The sequence below is a fragment of the Aquarana catesbeiana genome, linkage group LG12 (genome assembly GCF_042186555.1).
Source record: "Aquarana catesbeiana isolate 2022-GZ linkage group LG12, ASM4218655v1, whole genome shotgun sequence".
In the NCBI taxonomy this organism is placed as follows: domain Eukaryota; kingdom Metazoa; phylum Chordata; class Amphibia; order Anura; family Ranidae; genus Aquarana; species Aquarana catesbeiana.
This window is the reverse complement of record NC_133335.1, coordinates 151,825,749-151,846,079: the sequence shown is the minus strand read 5'-3', so window position 1 is coordinate 151,846,079 and position 20,331 is coordinate 151,825,749. Positions and strand designations below refer to the sequence as shown.

The following is a 20,331-nucleotide window of genomic DNA, read 5'->3' as shown; positions in this document are numbered from 1 at the left end:
ATTACAAGATAGAAACATTAAACTTGTTTAGTCAGACACTATAACACAGGCCCTAGATGATGGGGGTTATAATGAGCACCACAGGCAGCAGAAGACTCTCATTACCACACAAGGAAATATTCTAGCTGCAAGCATTTCTTCATCCATCACTTTTCAATGGAAAAGGTAAAGGATCGGAAGTACCATGTCAGCAATGGACGAGGATTGTGGCAGTACTGGGGCTGAAACTATTCGATCAGAGATAAACAGATGTCCTGATCACCAATGTCACCGGGCATGATTTATGTGGATATATCCAAGTTATTCAGTGGCCACCTGAACAGGAATAGAGGCAAGCCTTCCAATAGGGACACTTGGTCCTGTTCCTGTCTACGGGTGGCTCTATGGGACCCTGTAAAGGGGACAGAGTCACCCAAAAAGAGCAAGCATTAAAGGAGTTATTTTCAGAGGAACTAAGGGCAACCATAAGCTTAAAAGAGAAGCAGACATGGTAGATGCTGAGGTCTGCCGCATCATATATTTTTTTTATTTTTTATTAGGGTTTAATAACATTTTACAGTGATATTATGTTCCAGTTTAGGCTGGTGCTCTGATTGCTGCTCCTGATTTCCATTTTCTGTTTCAATATGTTTTTGAGTAAACAAGAGAATCATAAACAAGCTCTCGATCGCCCCCACGCAGGGGCTAGAGATGTGTAAAGATTACCAATGATCAATATTGTTCACAATTATCCCATGACATAGTGAAAATAGGGTATGGTATCAAAAAAGGACTACTGCATAAAATACCATGTCCCCAAATTTGTTGCCGAAGGGGAGGCTCTTCTCCAGCAACCCCCCTCCATAGGAGGCAACAGCAAGAGCCAGAATAGTGAGAAATCAGAAAGAAAGCGAGAAGAGAAAAAAAGGCAGAAAGAGGGGGTCATAGATAGGAGAGGGGGGAAAGAGAACGGGAGAACTCGGACGCGGGAGCCTCACAGACCTGATTTCCATTTTGAAGGGTGACTCTTATACAGCATCCTATAGAATCACCCTTGCATGTAGGGACTGGAGGTATGTCTCCCTATGCTGTGTGCATCAAAAGAAACACAGCTCCATAACATAGGATGGTAAGGCACTCCCCTGTTCCTTCATACTCCTCCCCCCTCCCTTGTGTAAGCTAAAAGACTTGCTCCAGATTGCACTGTCCACTGTATCTGTGAAGACTTGACGTTCAGGGAAGCAGCACAGAAAGCAAGAGCCATCAGTCCTGAAAGTTGTAAACTTCAAATGTTGGGGTAAAATTTTAAACCTATAGTTGAAAGTTGCCTTAGATGCCTATATTCGGGCACCAGGAAGTCTGGGTAAACTATAATTTTTAATAGTGGCTAAGGATGTAGTAAAATGTAGGTAGGTGCATAATAACATTTGTGACTTTTAAGGTCATATCTATCCTGAGATGGCATCTGATGGGTATTGGTGGCCTTGATCCATGCTATTCTCTGTGTACAAATGTTCATGTCTTTCTGGTCCATTTGAAACAAATCCTCCCCAGAGTTTAGGGGGAGTTACAGTATGAAGTTTAAGGTTAGAGACCGAAATATGGGAAAAACATTTTCAATTAGGAGAAAAGAGCTGGGTGGATTTAAACATTTATAGCTTGTGGGGGGAAATAGTACCTGTGGTAAGGTAGTCAATTTTAGAGGGTTACGGAGACCAAACCACAATAGGGTCAGGGGTTCCCATTGCATGAGTTCTCCCTTATTTTGCTTAGGAGGGGAATTAAACTGGGCTGGTAGAGGCCTTTGGCATCTTGGCTAATGTATGTTCCCAGATATTCGAGTTGGGCTATTTGAAGGGAAAGTCACATTTGAGATCTAATGCCTGTTCTCACGGAAGTGTGATGTTAAGCGCTTTGGATTTTTAGAAGTTTATCTGAATGTTGGAAAAGCTTTCTGTATTTGTAGAACTCTGTAAGGAGATTTGGTTGGAAGGTCACAGTAGACATACTTTTTAATCATATGATTACTGATTGTGACCAACAGGTATTCTGGTTCAGGGAATGAGTATCAATTTTGTCTTGATTTTTATTTTCCCCTAGACAAATTTGTGAATTTTGTAGTGGAGGTATGGCCTAGCAGTAACCTTCAGCCTAGGTTCACATTTGTGCAAATACAGACATCACATGTGATTCACACCCGCACTGCTGGGCCGATCGCATGCGACGTCTGTGCAATGCGAATTTAGCCATACAGTTGTAAAGGTGCAGGGACTTTATTTTGCCCGCACTGGAATTGGATCGCATGGGTGTTCTCACCCATGCAATTTGATTCCTGTATGAGTTCACAGTTCGCACTGCGATCTGTGAACCGATCTGGGGGTGTCATTAACATAGTATTGACACCCGCAGCGGTTCGCAGAGGGCAGTGTGGGCAGTGTGAACTGCCTGTGGGAGAGATGCAATGCGGGAACCGGCGCTGTAATGCAGATTTCCACATTGCATATGTTTGAACCTAGGCTAAAGGAGAGGTGTGTGATTACTAAAAATTATATACATACTCACCTCCTCAATGCTGCAGCATTGGTGTGACACTACAGTTGTCCCACGCCAGCTCTAAGACCGAGAACTGAATGATTATAAGACTGCTAATCAATCAGCTCTCATTCTGCTTGAAACAGAGAACAGTGGCGGTCAGTCAGTGCTTTCTGCTCTTTTACTCCAGTGCTCACTAGAGCACCAGGCTTGGGGAAGAGGGGTTGGGTGCAGCTGGCTCCAGTGCACTGAAGTCCAGCTGTCAATCAGGCAGCCAGGTGGATCCTAACTATATTGTCCGTCAGCTCAAAGCGGGCAGTAGCCTGCTGTCAGCTGACTCTGGGTCACAGGAGTAAAACAATAAATGTACTGTGACCCAGAAAAGAAGTACAGCCAAAAAGGTTTGGCCATATGCCTATTTTAAGTAAGGCAGTAAGTGCTGCCATTTTGGGTGTTACCAATAAATAACCTTTGGGGTTTTCTTACCTTCCTCTAAATCAACAGTGTGCAAATTATTCTGTATATGGAGGTTTTCAATGTATTCATTCTATTTATTTCCTTGTTTTTGTTGATTAAACTAGATGACCTTTTTGTCTTTTTTTCAACCTCATTAACTGTGTAACATTTTATTGGGAGCTATTGGCAAATAGCTGTGTAGACTACAGTTATTAGTAAAATGTGTTTTTCATGGTTGATGGGTTTTACTTCCTCTTTTGTTCCCTGCAAACCCTGCAAAGTAAAATCATAATGGGCTAGTATGCATCGCAAACGAAGCCTGCGCTGTCCCCACTGGAGGCCGCATCCATTTTTGCTCCTTTTCCTTCTGGGCCGTGGACTCTGGCTGTTTGACTGTCCGGAGCCACATGATGTCACTCCGCGCATGTGTGCCGGAGCCACCACTCACGGCACTCGCTCGGGAAGAAACGGCCCAGAGGGCCGTTTTTTTTCACAGCGCATGCGTTGATGACCTCATTGGCGCACTACAGGGTAATTATCTCCTGAACAGCGCACGTTTAAGAGATATTTACAGTACCTATAGGTAAGACTTATTCTAGACTTACCTATAGGTACAAGTAAAAAGGGGTTTACAAGCACTTTAATCGTATTAACAAAAATGTGTTTGATTTTGTTTACTAGAGTTTGCTAGTTCACTCATTGGGATTGATTTACTAAAGGCAAATAGAATGTGCATTTTGCAAGTGCAGCTGCTCCAGAGCTTTGTAAATGAGGGGATGCTCCTCTGACTCCCATCATCCAATCATGTGCAAGCAAAATTATGTTTGTTTGTTTGTTTTTTTGTTTTTTTTACTTGCATATGATTGGGTGTTCTTTGCAAAGTGAAGCTTTACCTCTTTTACTAAGCTGGGGAGAAACTGCACTTGCAAATTGCATAGTCTATTTCTCTTTAGTAAATCAACTCCATCTTCTAGCTCACCGTTTGTTATTTGTTTTCCAACCAATCTGTAGCCATATTAATATTTGCCTTATTATGAATTGGCTGCTATTTAAACTTTGTTACATAAGTTCCAGAAATCAGACAAAGGTTTCAGGAAGGGAAGAGCCGCTGTTTTAACATCAATAACTAGAGAGGTTTCATTTCTGGAAATCCAAAACAAACAATTTTATCAATGCCGTTATCAATGGTTTTCTCAAGCAGAACATTTTTCCATAGTTAGTAGAATTGATTAGGAACTTCTGGGATCCTGACAGGAAAGGAAAAAACATAATGCTTTTGGCTTAGCTGGCCTCCCTCTTTACCATTCAGTGGGTGAAGGTATTTTTTCTTCTGTTACTCATGCCATTTATCATCTGATTTCCAGCCTTTTAAATCAGCGTCCGCTGTACATGCAGCTTATTATGCACTCTGAAAGTTTATTGAACAATGCTCCCTTATCAATAAAACATGGAGATTACTGAATTGTTTTCTCCATAGCTTGGCGGGGTTATGATTAAACTTAGCCTACCCTAGAATGTTTTCTGGACTGCACAGGGTCGAGATGAAAATATATCACATCATAGAACAGACTGCAATGATGCAGAGCATCTGGTATCAAGGGATCTGAATACTGGGCTTTTTAAAGGCCCTCTTTATTATTTGAAAGACTGTAAATGCTGCATAACAATACGCATAGTTACAGAGGTTACATACATACATACATAGTTACATAGTAGGTGAGGTTAAAAAAAGACTCAAGTCCAACCTATGAGTGTGATTATATGTCAGTATTACATTGTATATCCCTGTATGTTGTGGTCGTTCAGGTGCTTATCTAATAGTTTTTTGAAACTATCGATGCCCCCGCTGAGACCACCGACTGTGGAAGGGAATTCCACATCCTTGCCGCTCTTACAGTAAAGAACCCTGTATGTAGTTTAAGGTTAAACCTCTTTTCTTCTAATTTTAATGAGTGGCCACGAGTCTTATTAAACTCTCTTCTGCGAAAAAGTTTTATCCCTATTGTGGGGTCACCAGTACGGTATTTATAAATTGAAATCATATCCCCTCTCAAGCGTCTCTTCTCCAGAGAGAATAAGTTCAGTGCTCGCAACCTTTCCTCATAACTAATATCCTCCAGACCCTTTATTAGCTTTGTTGCCCTTCTTTGTACTCGCTCCATTTCCAGTACATCCTTCCTGAGGACTGGTGCCCAGAACTGGACAGCATACTCTAGGTGCGGCCGGACCAGAGTCTTGTAGAGCGGGAGAATTATCGTTTTATCTCTGGAGTTGATCCCCTTTTTAATGCATGCCAATATTCTGTTTGCTTTGTTACCAGCAGCTTGGCATTGCATGCCATTGCTGAGCCTATCATCTACTAGGACCCCCTGGTCCTTTTCCATCCTAGATTCCCCCAGAGGTTCTCCCCCCAGTGTATAGATTGCATTCATATTTTTGCCACCCAAATGCATTATTTTACATTTTTCTACATTTAACCTCATTTGCCATGTAGTTGCCCACCCCAGTAATTTGTTCAGATCTTGAGAGGTTCAGTGGTTGTAAAGGCATTTTTTTTTTAAATAACAAACATGTTATATTTACCTACACTGTGCAGTATTATTGCACAGCACGTACCCAAACCACCTCTTCTGGGATCACCTGCCAGAGCTCTCGCCTCCTACTCTTCTCTGTGCATTACCATAGGAAGCAGCTTCCTATGGGGTTGCACATGTGGCTTGCTTCCGAGCATCTATAGACACACACATCTTGGCTCACAGGATTTAATTGAAAGCAGCAGAAACCAATGGCTTCCGCTCTGCCCTGAGAATGCTGGGAGAGAGGAGAGAGCTGCTACAGATGGGTACAGCGCTGGATCAAGTGAGGACTCCAGTAAGTATTTAGGGGGTAAGGGGGCAATACTGCTACTGGAATATTTTTTACCTTAATGTACACAAACAAGGTGGATGAGGGAATCCTCCCTACTGTGCTAATATATTGTAACGGCAGGGGCTTCTCCTCAAAATACACTGATTAGCGCTGCAGCTGATTGGCTGCAGCCACTGACCAAATTAAAATTTCCCAACATTGGCATCTGTCATAAGTCGATCGACTTTTGTCGAGCAGGAAAGCCCATAGCTGGATTGAAATTTGGCTGGTCCATGCTAAACTGTCTAAATTTCGATCCATTTATCCATTTAGAAGTTTAAAGTGTAAGTTCACCTTTTCAGAAAAAATTAAAAGATGAATCAACACCCTATACCTTCCCCACCCCCCCATTCCCTGCTATAAGCTGTCAATGTCCATGCAGCCGGGGCAGAGGTCTAGGGGTTTGAAACTCCTGCCCTCTGCCCCCTATTATTATTAATACATAAAAAGGTGAAAGTCCCTTAAAGTGGTTGTACACCGTCAAGGTTTTTCACCTTAATGCATTCTATGCACTAAGGTGAAAAACCTTCTGTGCTGCAGCTCCCCCAGACCCCACCCCTTTTTTCTTACCTGAGCCCGATCAGATTCAGCGATGTGCACGACCATCAGCGGCTCCAGCCGTTGTCTCTCTCCTCACTGGACAGATGAAGAGGAGGGGCTTGGAGCGCCGACGGGGCACCCTAGAAGAAGAGGACCGGGGCTGCTCTATGGAAACAATTGCACAGAGCAGGTAAGTATAGGCATGTTTGTTATTTTTATCAAAAAAAAAAAAAAAAAGGGTTTACAACCCCTTTAATTAGTGACTTAAGCTGGGTACACACTGAGATTTTTTTTGTTCAACCAGCAGGCTGAACAAAATAAAACTCACAGAATCCTGCATCCACATCCCTGTATCCAGATCTTCTCTCTGCTGTGCTATGGTATTCTGATGTGTGGACTCGCCACGGTCAAAATACATTGATCAGCACTGCAACCAATTGGCTGCAAGCTGCTGATTGAACAAGACTTCTTTTGAATAGGGAGGGCTACACATGGATCAAAATACATCTGGGCCCATTCATTGAGTCCCGGCTGAACTGGCTGAATTTCCCAGCTTTTTACTCGAATGCCGCGTACACACGATCGGACATTCCGACAACAAAAACATTTTTTTTTTCTGACAGATGTTGGCTCAAACTTGTCTTGCATACACACGGTCACACAAATCTTCCGATCTTCCGATCGCCAAGAACCCGGTGACGTACAACACCTACGACGAGCCAAGAAAAATGAAGTTCAATAGCCAGTGCGGCTCTTCTGCTTGATTCCGAGCATGCGTGGCACTTTGTGCGTCGGAATTATGTACACACGATCGGAATTTCTGACAACGGATCTTGTTGTCGGAAAATTTGAGATCCAGATCTCAAATTTTGTTTATCGGAAATTCCAATGGAAAATGTCCGATGGACACGGTCGGAATTTCCGACAACAAGCTCCCATCGAATATTTCCCAACGGAAAATCCGACCGTCTGTACGCGCCATAATAATCACCTATTTCATACAACACCAGCATCATCTGACAAAGAAAACGTGTGGGTGGCTCTGGGTATTATTAGCCCCTCTTTAAAGCTCACACAACAAATCTATTTTGGACAAATATGACTGCCCCATAGATTCTCTCACATAGAATGAGAGGCTTTAGAACAGGGATAGGCACAAGTGTGCCGATTTTATAACAAAAAAATGCTGTCAATTACTTGAGTATTAGCAAGAAATTAACATCCTGCACTCTCACCCCTCAGATCAGCCCCAATTCCTGCAACTCCACACTTCAGATCACTGTCCCCCCTGCAAATCTCTCCCACCACTGTACCCCCTACACATCTGCCACACCACTGTAACCCCCTGTACATCTGCCCCACCACTGTAACCCCCTGCTTATCTGTCCCACCACTGTAACCCCCTGCTCATCTGCCCCACCACTGTAACCTCCTGCTCATCTGTCCCACCACTGTAACCTCCTGCTCATCTGTCCCACCACTGTAACCTCCTGCTCATCTGTCCCACCACTGTAACCTCCTGCTCATCTGTCCCACCACTGTAACCTCCTGCTCATCTGTCCCACCACTGTAACCTCCTGCTCATCTGTCCCACCACTGTAACCTCCTGCTCATCTGTCCCACCACTGTAACCTCCTGCTCATCTGTCCCACCACTGTAACCTCCTGCTCATCTGTCCCACCACTGTAACCCCCTGTACATCTGCCCCACCACTGTAACCCCCTGTACATCTGCCCCACCACTGTACCACCCTGCTCTTCTGTCCCACCACTGTAACTCCCGCTCACCTGCCCCATCAATGTTCCCGCCCTGCTCTTCTGTCCCACCACTGTAACTCCCCGCTCACCTGCCCCATCAATGTTCCCACCCTGCTCTTCTGTCCCACCACTGTAACTCCCTGCTCACCTGCCCCACCAATGTTCCCCCTTTCTCATCTGCCCCATCACTCTTCCACCCCTGGACCACCCCCCTAGCAGAACTGCACCCAATCTCTTCTCCATCAGAAAAGCTGGCGATCGCAGCTACAGCAAATGCCTAACGAAGGGGTCCTGCGTGACTCCGAAACATTGCACTCTCCTTGTGTTGTGATCATGCAATAAATTACCCGTTTGGACGCTATTTATGTCGTTCCATGGTGTGCTGGCAAATATCTTCACTACCACTGAACCCCCTTCTCATCTGTCCCACCACTGTAACCCCCTTCTCATCTGGCCCAACACTGTAACCCCCTTCTCATCTGGCCCAACACTGAACCCCCCTGCTCTTCTATCCCACTGCTGAAGCCCCCTCTCATCTCTTCCACCCCTGGAAACAGGGACCACCCCCCTAGCAGAACTGCACCCAATCTCTTCCCCATCACAAAAGCTGGCGATCGCAGTTACAGCAAAGTTAGATAACCAAACAATGTTTCCTATCTTTTACAATGTGTGGGGGCACAGTGCCCCCCCCCCCCCCCCCCACAGTGCAGATGCGGTGTGGGGAATTCACAAATTGGAATGCATTAGTGTCTCACTGACACTTCCCTGTGCTGCTCTGTTGATGGGGAGTGAGTCGAGTGCCGGCAAAAGAGGCTTTGTGTGCCGCTTGCGGCACCAGTGCTGGGGGTTGCCTACCCCTGCTTTAGATGCTCCATCTTGTGAGTAAGATAAAATCCAGACTTTCTTCATGTATCTAAAAGTGTGGAATCCCTGGAAGATACATTTTAATCCAGGAAGCAAGAAATCCACAAGCTTCAGAATAGAAAAGTCTATTTTAAAAAGATTACTAGAATAACTTTAAAGAACTTGATAGCTTGAGAGCTCTGTGTAATTAAGCTGCCGGTGCCCTGTATGTGTACAAGCAGCCACAGACATATGACGCAGAGCTGCAGCTCTGAGTGATCTTTGAGTGAGCTGACAAGCCCCCTTATGATAGCACTAAAGTTAATTAAAAAAATGAAAAAAAGTGTTTTTAAAAATTAGAATAAATTTAAAAAAATGAAAGCTTCTCCTGACTCTGCATGCATGCACATAGCAATGTTTAAAGTGTACACAGTACATAAACGATGATTGCGTTACACCTATTGCTGTTCACACTGTCAGGGGAATTTAATTTAGGGTCTATTTTAAGATTAACTCTAAACTGATGAGCTATAAAGTGTTTTAAAACCTAACCTATGGAAAGCTTCAGGTATCGTTTGTCGCAGTTTCATGGCCGCACACAATTTTTAGTCTTGACATATTTGTTACGTTTTTACATAGCTCAGTCTGTTTTTAATTTACAGAAAATTTGAAGATTTTATTGTTCTTTTTTTATACCTATTTTTTCATTTTATTGTTTTTAGTTATAATGTTCTGTGTTGCACGATGCTAGTGCAACTGTTTATCAAATCTATATTTTCTGTAAAAATATATTCAAATCAATTTTAGTGCACACAGTTTTTGTTCTATTGGTTTTCTGCTGTCAGAAAAGATATATTTTGGGATTTAAATTGTATTTCATACATATAGTATATGTACATAAAATGGGAAAATAAAGGCCATGGCAACAAAATGTATACACATTTACAATTTTTGCCTGTTAAATTACCAATATTTTTTAGTTTTGTTTAATGGGATTAAGTACTTATGCAGCAAGACTTAACCCACTGATGCAAAGTCCTTGTGAGTTGGATACTCAAATGAACTCCTGGCTCAAAAGAAAACTAATTAGCACAGTGTCTGAAGGTCTGAGAGCTACAAAGGTCAATTTTACTAATTTTTACCTTGGTTAAATCAGGACACTGAAGAGTTTTTTTGTATTTTATTTGACTGTATCTATCCCAAAGTAACCCTGACCCTACTTAAAACTGCAAACCAACATACCGTACTTAAACTACATTATTAAATTCTTTTAAGAGGATTTGCCAGTTTGAGTATTAATGCAGATTTGGTATATCAGTTTTTCCATGTTAAGTTGTTTTGTCCTCTAAGGGATACAAACACAATTATCTGGATATGGATTATGTCCTTGATACGATACTAAAGAGAAGCTGCAGTTTTTTTCACCTTTTATGCTAATTTGATTATACTAGCTATGTTGTAGTTTCTGTTAAAGTAGAACTAAAGGCATATATTTTTTTCTATTTGGCATAGATGAGGTGGTTATATAACCCCTGTCATTTTTTTTTCCGTTGGGGAGGTTTCCCTTCATTCTCTATCACATAGCCAAGTGAGGGAATCATTGGTTGTCAGTAGAACTAGTGTCACCATTGGATAATATTACCCTTTTTGGGGACAACTCCAAATTTGGGATTTTCTTTCACTTTCACTGTTCGTGATATTGGTAAACATTACAAATAGAGAGGGTGAATCTCCACACACAGAATGCAATAGAATCACAATAGGTGTTTAATCCCTTTCCATGCTGTCCAAAACTAATAGAAAAAAAGTTTTTCCTTTAGTTATACTTTACTGGACAGTTGGCTCATGCAGTAGTCCATGATGCTCCAGAGCAGGCTTCAAAATGTCACCTTGTAGTTAAGACATCAAAAACATTGGACATAAGAGAATACAGGGACTTGCAGATAATAATTTTTATTTCCACCTGAATTTTTAATTTCATTCAAAAGATTATAATATGTCATAGAGAAGCATAAATATGGCTGTGCTCAACTCGGCATATATACTAATAAAAACGACATAGTCCAGAGAACTACAGGAGGAGTGGCCATGGCACCCAGGGCAAAAGGGAACGAATAGATGACGCTGGGCTTCATCTAACCTGGAAATGGTTTAGCAGTTAGACAACATAAGGATGGGAAGGAGGATATGTAGAACAGTAAACTGTTTTTACTAGCAAAGGTAAATAAATAAAAAGGATGTAAAATATCTAATTCTGGAGTTGGACTTTAAATGTCATAATTTCCTTATATACTGACTTTGACTTACAGTATATTTAATTGACATATGCTACCTATTTTTCTATTAAAATAAAACTGTAACAAGGCAGGGATGCTCTTGCTTACTTTCTTGTTTGTCAATTCCATAGAACACTTTGCTGGCTACATCAGAGGATCACAAGACATTAAGGATCTAATGGTCCAAAATAAACATTTCAACTTTTTAGTTTTTGCTGAGGACTGACTTTAACCACTTCAGCCCCAAAAGGATTTGCCCCCTTAATGACCAGGCCATTTTTTGCGATACAACACTGTGTCGCTTTAACTGGCAATTGCAGTTAAAGCATGCAATGCTGTACCCAAACAAAATTGACATCCTTTTTTTCCCACAAAGAGCTTTCTTTTGGTGGTATTTTTTCACCTCTGCGGTTTTTATTTTTTGCGCTATAAACAAACAAAGAGCTACAATTTTGAAAAAAAAATAATTTTTTTAAACTTTTTGCTATAATACATATCCAATATAAAAAAACAAATGTATTCATCAGTTTAAGCTGATATATATTCTTCTACATATTCTTGGTAAAAAAAAATCACAATAGGCGTATATTAATTGGTTTGTGCAAAATTTATTGCGTCTACAAACTATGGGATAGATTTAGGGACTTAAATGTTTTTTTATTGTTTTTACTAGTAATGGAGGCGATCTGCGATTTTTAGCGGGACTGTGACATTGCGGCGGACAAATCTGACCCCAGATGACACTTTTTGGGGACCAGTGACATTATTACATTGATCAGTGCATTTTTATAGCAATGTAATAATGTCACTGGTAGGGAAGGGGTTAACACTAGGAGCGATCAAGGGGTTAACTGTGTTCCCTCAGCGTGTTCTAACTGTAGGGGGGGTGGGCTACCAGGGACATGACAGAGATCACTGTTCCCGATCACTGGAAACAGTAGATCTCTAACATGTTCCCTGGCAGAATGGGGAATTGCCTTGTTTACATAGGCAATTCTCCGTTCTGCCTCTGTAATAGGCGATCGCCCGAACCACAGGCATGCTCCTGCAGCGTGCAGTGAGAGCGCGCCGCCCGCAACTGCGCCTGCGCAAGCCGCCGTACAGGTACAGTGATTCGTGCAAGAGAGCCGACCTACCGCAGTATATCTGTGTGAGCAGGTCAGCAAGTGCTAAACTCTCATATAACTCCTAAATTACCAAATTTACAGATGGCAATAGACACTGGGTGTAAAATACTGATAAACTGGAAGCCTTAACATTCAACATCAACAATGAAACACTTTTGCTCTAGAGGTCTACATGCTACTATATCTAAAAACCATCAGGATTAACAAACTAAGGATCCAGGATGCACCTTGTATGTTCCAGAGTCTGTCATGCTTAGCCACATGTGTACCAGCTAGGACTGCTCCCAGCTTTACAGTTCAATAAACACGGCTACGTTGTAGCTAGTTGCAGCTATCCAAGGAACCAAAATACATCTATGGCCGAAACCTTTACCTGTTTCACCTGAGTTAAAACCCCTGCCCGGTGGTGTTTTTACTGTCTCTGTACCATGGAGGAAATTTTGCTTCACTTCCTCTCCCAGAGACAAAACAGAAAGATAGAGGAAATCTCCCAAAGTGAAGGGAATTCCCCTCGTATACAGTCATCCCAAGAACCAATGTCCCATTTATCTCTTATGTGGACAACTCTAAAATTGTGGCTTTCTCCTCACTTGCTTTCTCCATGACATTGGTCACCAATACAGATAGATAGCTGAATCTCCCCATTGGGGACACAGACAGCAATAAAAAATCTCCACTCCATCCTAAAAAAAAATGGTTTTGCCTAGAGATACACTTCAATTACAATATATCATCTTTTCATATTCAGGAGTTGCTGAAGAAAGCCTGAAAATAAAATGAGTTTAGTTTTTTAAGGTCTTTCCGTGATTATGACTAAGGCCTTATAGGCTGAAACGTGTCAACTGTCAACTGCGTTTGTTCACTGTGGCTATTCAATAAAATTAAGAGATTTTAAGAGCAAAAACTGGAGTGCAGCTCATTTTTTCTACTTTCCCGTTAAACCCCTTTATTAACCTATTGTTATCCCTAACTAGCTGCAATTTACTCTTTCCTTATAACTGCTGTCATTGGCTAGCTAAAAAGGAAAAGGGCTCTGGAGCTTAAAGGATATGTAAAGGTTCATTTAAAAAAACAAAACAAAAAAAAACAAACGTCATACTTACCTCCTCTGTGCAGTTGGTTTGCACAGAGCGGCCCCAATCTTCCTCTGCTGGGGTCCTTCAACGGCGATCCTGGCTCCTCCTCTTCTCGAGTGCCCCATTGGAGAGCAGCTCTCCCTCAGGGCACTCGTGCGGGCGTGCTCCCATGCCCTGTCCTGTCCCATTGACACAGCCAGCAGGATTTGGCTCCGCCGCGGGATCCTGCATCATTTGATTTGATTGACAGCAGCGGGAGCCAATAGTTCCTGCTGCTATCAATCTATCCAGTGAGGGCTGGAGCTTGTGTGCTCGTTCTTGTCCCTGGAAAGACCAGGCTCAGGTAAGTTAAAGGGGGGGCTCTGGGGGGCTGCTGCACTACAGAAGGTTTTTTAATGCACAGAATGCATTAAGGTGAAAAGCATTGAGGGTTTACAACCCCTTTAAGCGGTGAAATACCTATATATTATATATTATATATATATATATATATATATATATATATATATATATATACATTACTACACCAGTTTATTCAAGTGGAACTGTATCTGAGCACCACAAACTGAAAACACTATATCACATGTGTGAAATACAAGGCCCGTGGACCAAATTCAGCCAGGCCATTTAATGTGGCTATTGCACCTCTTCTGCAGCTGCGGCACCCCCCTTGTCTCCACCTCCACCTTGTCTCAGCAGTCAGCAGCAGAGGTGAGGACAGAACGCCTCTGCCAGATCCTGCAGCTGACTCCAGCCCTCCTCTGGTCCACCTCCAGACCTCCCACTTTCTGCTTCCCAGCTCTGCCCCCTTCTTCTTGGCAGCAGCGCAAGGTAAGGGGGGTGCACTGTGATGTAAGGGAGGGTTGGGGGGGTTCTTGACATCTGATGCAAGGGGAGAGGGGTGCTCTGGACATCTAGTCTTGCAGAAACAACTGGCTCTTTGAGGGCAGCCATAATGCTACAGCAGCCTGTGATGAAATCGAGTTTTACACTATATAATTCACTTATAATATTCAAAGCGAAGTGCTGCCAAAGGGAACTCAAATATTGTTCAAAAATCTGTCTAAATCTGTGTTAGTGAGCACTTCTCCTGTGCCAAAATAATCCACCCACCTCAAAGGTGTGGCATATCAAAATGCTGATTAGACAGCATGATTATTGCACAGGCGTATCTTAGGCTGGCCACAATAAAAGGCCACTCCAAAATGTGCAGTTTTACTGTACTGGGGGGGGGGGTCCGAAAACGAGTCAGTATCTGGTGTGACCTCCATTTGCCTCACACAGTGCAGCACATCTCATTCGCATAGAGTTGATCAGGTTGTTGATTGAGGCCTGTAAAATGTTGGTCTATTCATCTTCAATGGCTTGGCGAAGTTGCTGGATTTTGGCAGGAACTGGAACACGCTGTCGTATAGGTCGATCCAGAGCATCCCAAACATGATCAATGGGTGACATGTCCGGTGAGTATGCTGACCATGCAAGAACTGAGATGTTTTCAGCTTCCAGGAATTGTGTACAGATCCTTGCTGCAACATGAGGTGATGGTTGTGGATGAATGGCACAACAATGGGCTTCAGGATCTTGTCACTTATCTCTGTGCATTCAAAATGTCATCAATAAAATGCACCTGTGTTCGTTGTCCATAGCATATGCCTGCCCATACCATAACCCCACTGCCACCATGGGCCACGCGATTCACAACGTTGACATCATTAAACCGCTCACCCACGCAACGCCATACACGCTGCCTGCCATCTGTCCTGTACAGTGAAAACTGGGATTCATCCGTGAAGAGAACACCTCTCCAAAGTGCATGCGCCATTGAATGTGAGCATTTTCCCACTTCCTTTTTGACCTCTCCCACTAGGCAAAAATGGGTGCAGTTTCAGCGGAATAGTGGGTGTGACTTAAAGGGGTGTGGCTCCAAGGGGATGTGGTTAGTGTCTGAGATGAACGAGGGATGAAAGGAGAGAGGGATGGAGGGACAGCAGTCCCAGATCCTACACAAAAATAGCAATATGTGTATTCCAGAAAGTTTAACAATCAGCAGATAAAGATACTCCAAACACCTGGTGTTAGGGCTTTAATCATCCCGGCACCATGGCATAATGTTTCCACCTCCGTGCTTGACTGTAGGGATGGTGTTCTTAGGGTCACAGTCAGCATTTTTCTTCCTCCAAACACGGCGAGTCGAGTTAATGCCAAAGCGCTCAATTTTGGTCTCATCTGACCACGGCACTTTTTCCCAGTCCTTCTCTGATTTATTTACATGTTCATTGGCAAACTTTGTACCTATGCCCTCTTGAGGAGGGGGACCTTGCGGGCGCTGCAGGATTTCAATCCATATCGGCGTATTGTGTTACCAATAGTTTGGTGTCTGTGGTCCCAACTGCCTTGAGATCATTCACAAGCTCCTCCCATGTAGTTCTGGGCAGTTCCCTCACTTCTCTCATCATCCTTACCTCATGCAGTGAAATCTTGCATGGAGCTCCAGACCGAGGGCGAATGATGGTTATTTTGTATTTTTTCCATTTGCAAAAATTCACTCCATCAGTTGTCTTTTTCTCACCAAGCTTCTTGCTGATGGTCTTGTAGCCCATTCCAGCCTTGTGCAGGTCTACAATCTTGTCTCTGAAGTCCTTTAACAGCGCTTTGGTCTTGCCCGTGATGGTGAAGTTTTAATGGAAGAAAAAGATTCTGTGGACAGGTGTCTTTTATACACATAACAAGGTGTTGTTAGACATTTTTTTTAGGCAGGTTTAAAGGATTTAGAAAATCTCATGCATTTATGGTATACCTTGATTCGTGATAGTTTTTATGACCCATAAAATGTGGTGGCTGATTGGATAATGTTCCTTCTGTGTGTTCTCCAGACACTACAGTTTGAAGGTAGCGGGGCACCATGAGCATCAAAGTACTGAGGATTGACCACATTTATACATGGTAGCAAAGCATGGCTGAAACAGTTACTATAAACCAGTTGCTGTACCTTTTCGAAATTCCATCCTTAAGCTTAAGAAATAATTTGGAGCCTTTCCAACGTTCTCCCAAATGTGTACACATCAAGGTGTTTCTCAGCTCTGTAATGTTTAAACTGAGCAGAATACTGAAAACTAGCATGCCACAAACCACACCGGTTTTCAAGTCCTGAACAAGTCGAGAGATCTTATTTTATTCTCAGCCAGGGATTTCACTTCTTTTCCTTTGCGGCCGCCGATGGATGCACCACGCACAGAGGCTCCAGTGTACACAGGAAGGTCAGAATCCCTTGGACAGCTTCCTGAAGCAAAATATTTCTGTTTAGTTACGGAAGGAGAGAGAATATTATTCTTTTTTATATGTCCGTCACAGCATTTGCTTGTGTACTGAGAACCACATATGAGCTTGGTAAACATCTACTCAAATATAAGGTAGAGGACAAACCTTGAGAGAGATAACTAGCTTCAAAGCTCAGCATCTCTAATTTAACATGCTGATATATAAGAGATTTTAAGTACTTCTACATGTGAAGGGTCATTTTAGTTTTTTTATGCTTCATACTGTAGAGGAGCCTTTTTCAAACTTTTAACCCCAGAGGAACCCTTGAAATAATGCTCATGTCCCAGGGAACCCATGTTAAGATTCATCCAGCGGGGGCCACTAGGAAAATGCCCATTATAATTATGGTCAGTTTGAGAATTGGCCCTTTAATAGTGGTGGTTAGAATGCCACCTTTACAGACAGCTTTTTTTTTTTTTGTCTTTTTTAAATATAACATTTTTATTGTTTTTAGAAAAAAGTCTATTGATTTTTGGTAGCTTTTTGCCGGGATCATGGTAGCGTGGAGTAGAAGGAAAGCTGAATCGCTAGGAATCGTATGATCTGTAACCATCTGAACTGTCGTCCAGAAATGTTGCAGTAGAAGACAGGACCAAAAGATGTGGAGGAGCGTCCCCCTATCCGTCTGGCATCTCCAGCAGTTGTCAGTGGTGGTTGGGAAATATTTGTGTAATAACTGAGGGGTATAATACCATCTAGTCAAAATCTTATAATTAGATACTTGTATTTTCGTACAAATAGATGTTTTTAGGGAGATCCTGATTATAGTTTGTTTTTGGGCATCTGTAAAGGAGCGTTGTAAGTCAAGCTCCCACTTCTGTAAGAAAGACAAGGTTGTTCTGATGAGGAGTTAAGCAAAGCATAGGTTTTAGATTGCACTTGGGGTAGAGCCCCTTCGTCCCAACAGTAATCCTCAAAGGTCGTCAGGGTACAATTAAATTGAGCCAAATTGGCGATCGAATGCAGGAAATGCTTTCCAGAATGGAAGTCGAAAGTGACCGGTGTCACTCATCAGCGATTGGATGGAAGGCCACTGATTGCCATCTAAGAAATGCAAGGCACAGTCCCGACCTGCCGATAGAAGCGCCACATATTCTGATTGTTCAAGTCCAGAGGGGAATGCTAGGTTACCCAATATTGGGAAAAGAGGAGAGTCTCTCTAGTGGAAAGGGAAGTTGTCAGTATAATCGTCGAGCCTACGCGGAGAGTAGTGCCCATTACAGGGTGGGATTTCAAAGCAGAAGGTACCTGATCAAAAAACCACACAGCCCCTTTCAACGGAACCACAGTCTGGGCTTGTTCTAGTTGGATCCAAAGTTTGGTCTTACCGTGTCGATTCCAGTCAATAATTCTCCCAAGGTATACTGACAAATAGTAATTTCGTAAGTCAGGAAGAGCTAAACATCCATAATGTTTGGGCAATGTAAGGTAACGTCTGCGTAAACAAGGTTTCAAGTGTGCCCAGATAAATTTAATAGAAAGTGAGTGCAACGGTTGTGCTTGAAATAAGACTAGAAACTTCGGGAGTATACACATCTTAAGGAGGTTGCACCTGCCAAACCAAGAGTTTAGACCTTTGTTCCACTCCTCTAACAGCAAACGGGTCTTGGTTAGCAGAGGCGGAAAGTTAAGTTCAAAGGTGCATGTCAGATCATTAGGAATAAGGGTTCCCAAATATTTGAGGGCGCAGTCCGACCATTTGAAGTTGAATTGGGTTTGTAAGGACTTTAGTCTATTTGGTGCTACATCCCCATTGCTGCGGAATTATCAAAGTTAATTTTTAGGTTAGACAGTGTTCCATATATATCAAACTCTCTGAGGAGGTTCGGCAGGGACACTACGGGGTTAGTTAATGAAAACAGGAGGTCATCAGCATAGGCCGATATCCTGTATTGGGCGTTACCTAATGTTATTCCTGATATGTCTGGGTTTGAGCATATGGTACACAAAAAGGGTTCTAAGGATAGAGCAAAGAGAAGAGGAGAGAGTGGACACCCATGTCTGGTGCCATTTGTAAAGGGGAATGGATCCAAGAGAACACCATTGGCTTTAATCTGAGCCGTTGGTGTGGAGTAAATATTTGAAATCCAATGCAGCATTTTGTGTCCCAGACCAATGTGCTTAAGGACAGAGGACATGAACTTCCAGTTGACGCGGTCGAACACTTTCTCAGCATCTGTTCTGAGGAAGATGCACAGCATTTTATTCAGAGGCAACATGAATGAGGTTGAGCACTTTGGCGGTATTATCTCTAGCCTCTCGTGAGGGGATAAAACCCACCTGGTCTAGATGAACTATATCCTGCATCTGTTGGGTTAATCTGTTGGCCAGTATCTTTTTGTAAAAAGCTTGAGGTCTATATTCAGAAGGGAGATGGGCCTATAGCTACCGCATGCGGATGGGTCTTTACTGTCCTTAGGTATAGGGGATATGTGGGCCTTCAGGGTATCTCTAGGGAAATGCACACCGTCACTGAGGGCATTGAACAGCTTCACCATGTAAGGGCCTAGAAGTGGTAGAAGGGATTGGTAATACTATAAGGTGAAACCATCAGGACCCGGAGCTTTGCCTGGTTTTATCCCTCCCACCGCTCGTTGCAATTCATCTAGGGTGATGGGGGTATCATGGCACCTATTTCTGCAGAGAGTTGGGGAAGTTGGGACGAGGTAATGTAATCCTCTATTGCTGCTTCATTGGATGACCACGAGATGGTATAAGGAGGAGTAGTAGTTCCTGAATTCCTTTGCAATCTGGATGGGCATGACCCTTTTTTTGGCCTGAAGGAGCAATAATTTGGGATACATAAGTATTAAGTCTGTGATTTCTAACCGCTTTCACCAATAGTTTCCCGCATTTATTGCCGGATTCGTAAGAAAGCTTCCGGCAGAATTGTGCCGCTTTAGCTCTATACTGTAGTAAATCCACCATTTGCCTTCTAAGCGACAACAGTTCAGTTTCCAGAGAGGCTATAGGTGTACATTTATGCCTCGATTCCGTAAGTGGCTTCGCTCCAGCCTCCTAATTGTAAACACGGAAGCGACGTCATGACATCACTTCCCGTTTACTCGGCTGCCAATGGCACCGGTTTTAAAAAAATATACAGATCGCCAAAAACGGCGATCTGAATACTTTGAAGTGCAAAGAAGGGATCGGGGGTCTTTTAGACCGCCGATCCCTCCATAAAGAGTACCTGTCACCACCTATTTACTGTCACAAGGGATGTTTACATTCCTTGTGACAGCAATAAAAGTGATCAAATTTAAAAAACTAAATAATAATTTATTAATATTAAAATAAATAATATAAATAAGAAAAAAAAATTTAAACCGCCCCCATCGCCGCAAGCTCACGCAGCAAAGAAAGCGCATACAGAAGTCGCGCCCGCATATGTAAACGGTGTTCAAATCACACAGGTGAGGTATCGCCGCAATCGTCAGAGCAAGAGCAATAATTCTAGCACTAGACCTCCTCTGTAACTCTAACCTGGTAACCATAAAAAAATTTAAAGCGTCGCCTATGG

General features: G+C 42.8%; 1 protein-coding gene across 1 annotated transcript in view; it reads left to right on the top strand.

The window, feature by feature from the left end:
* ZNF385C (zinc finger protein 385C) overlaps window positions 1-20,331 on the top strand; it is a 798,047-nt gene that overhangs the window by 89,769 nt on the left and 687,947 nt on the right. The gene's annotated exons all lie outside the window — the stretch shown is intronic.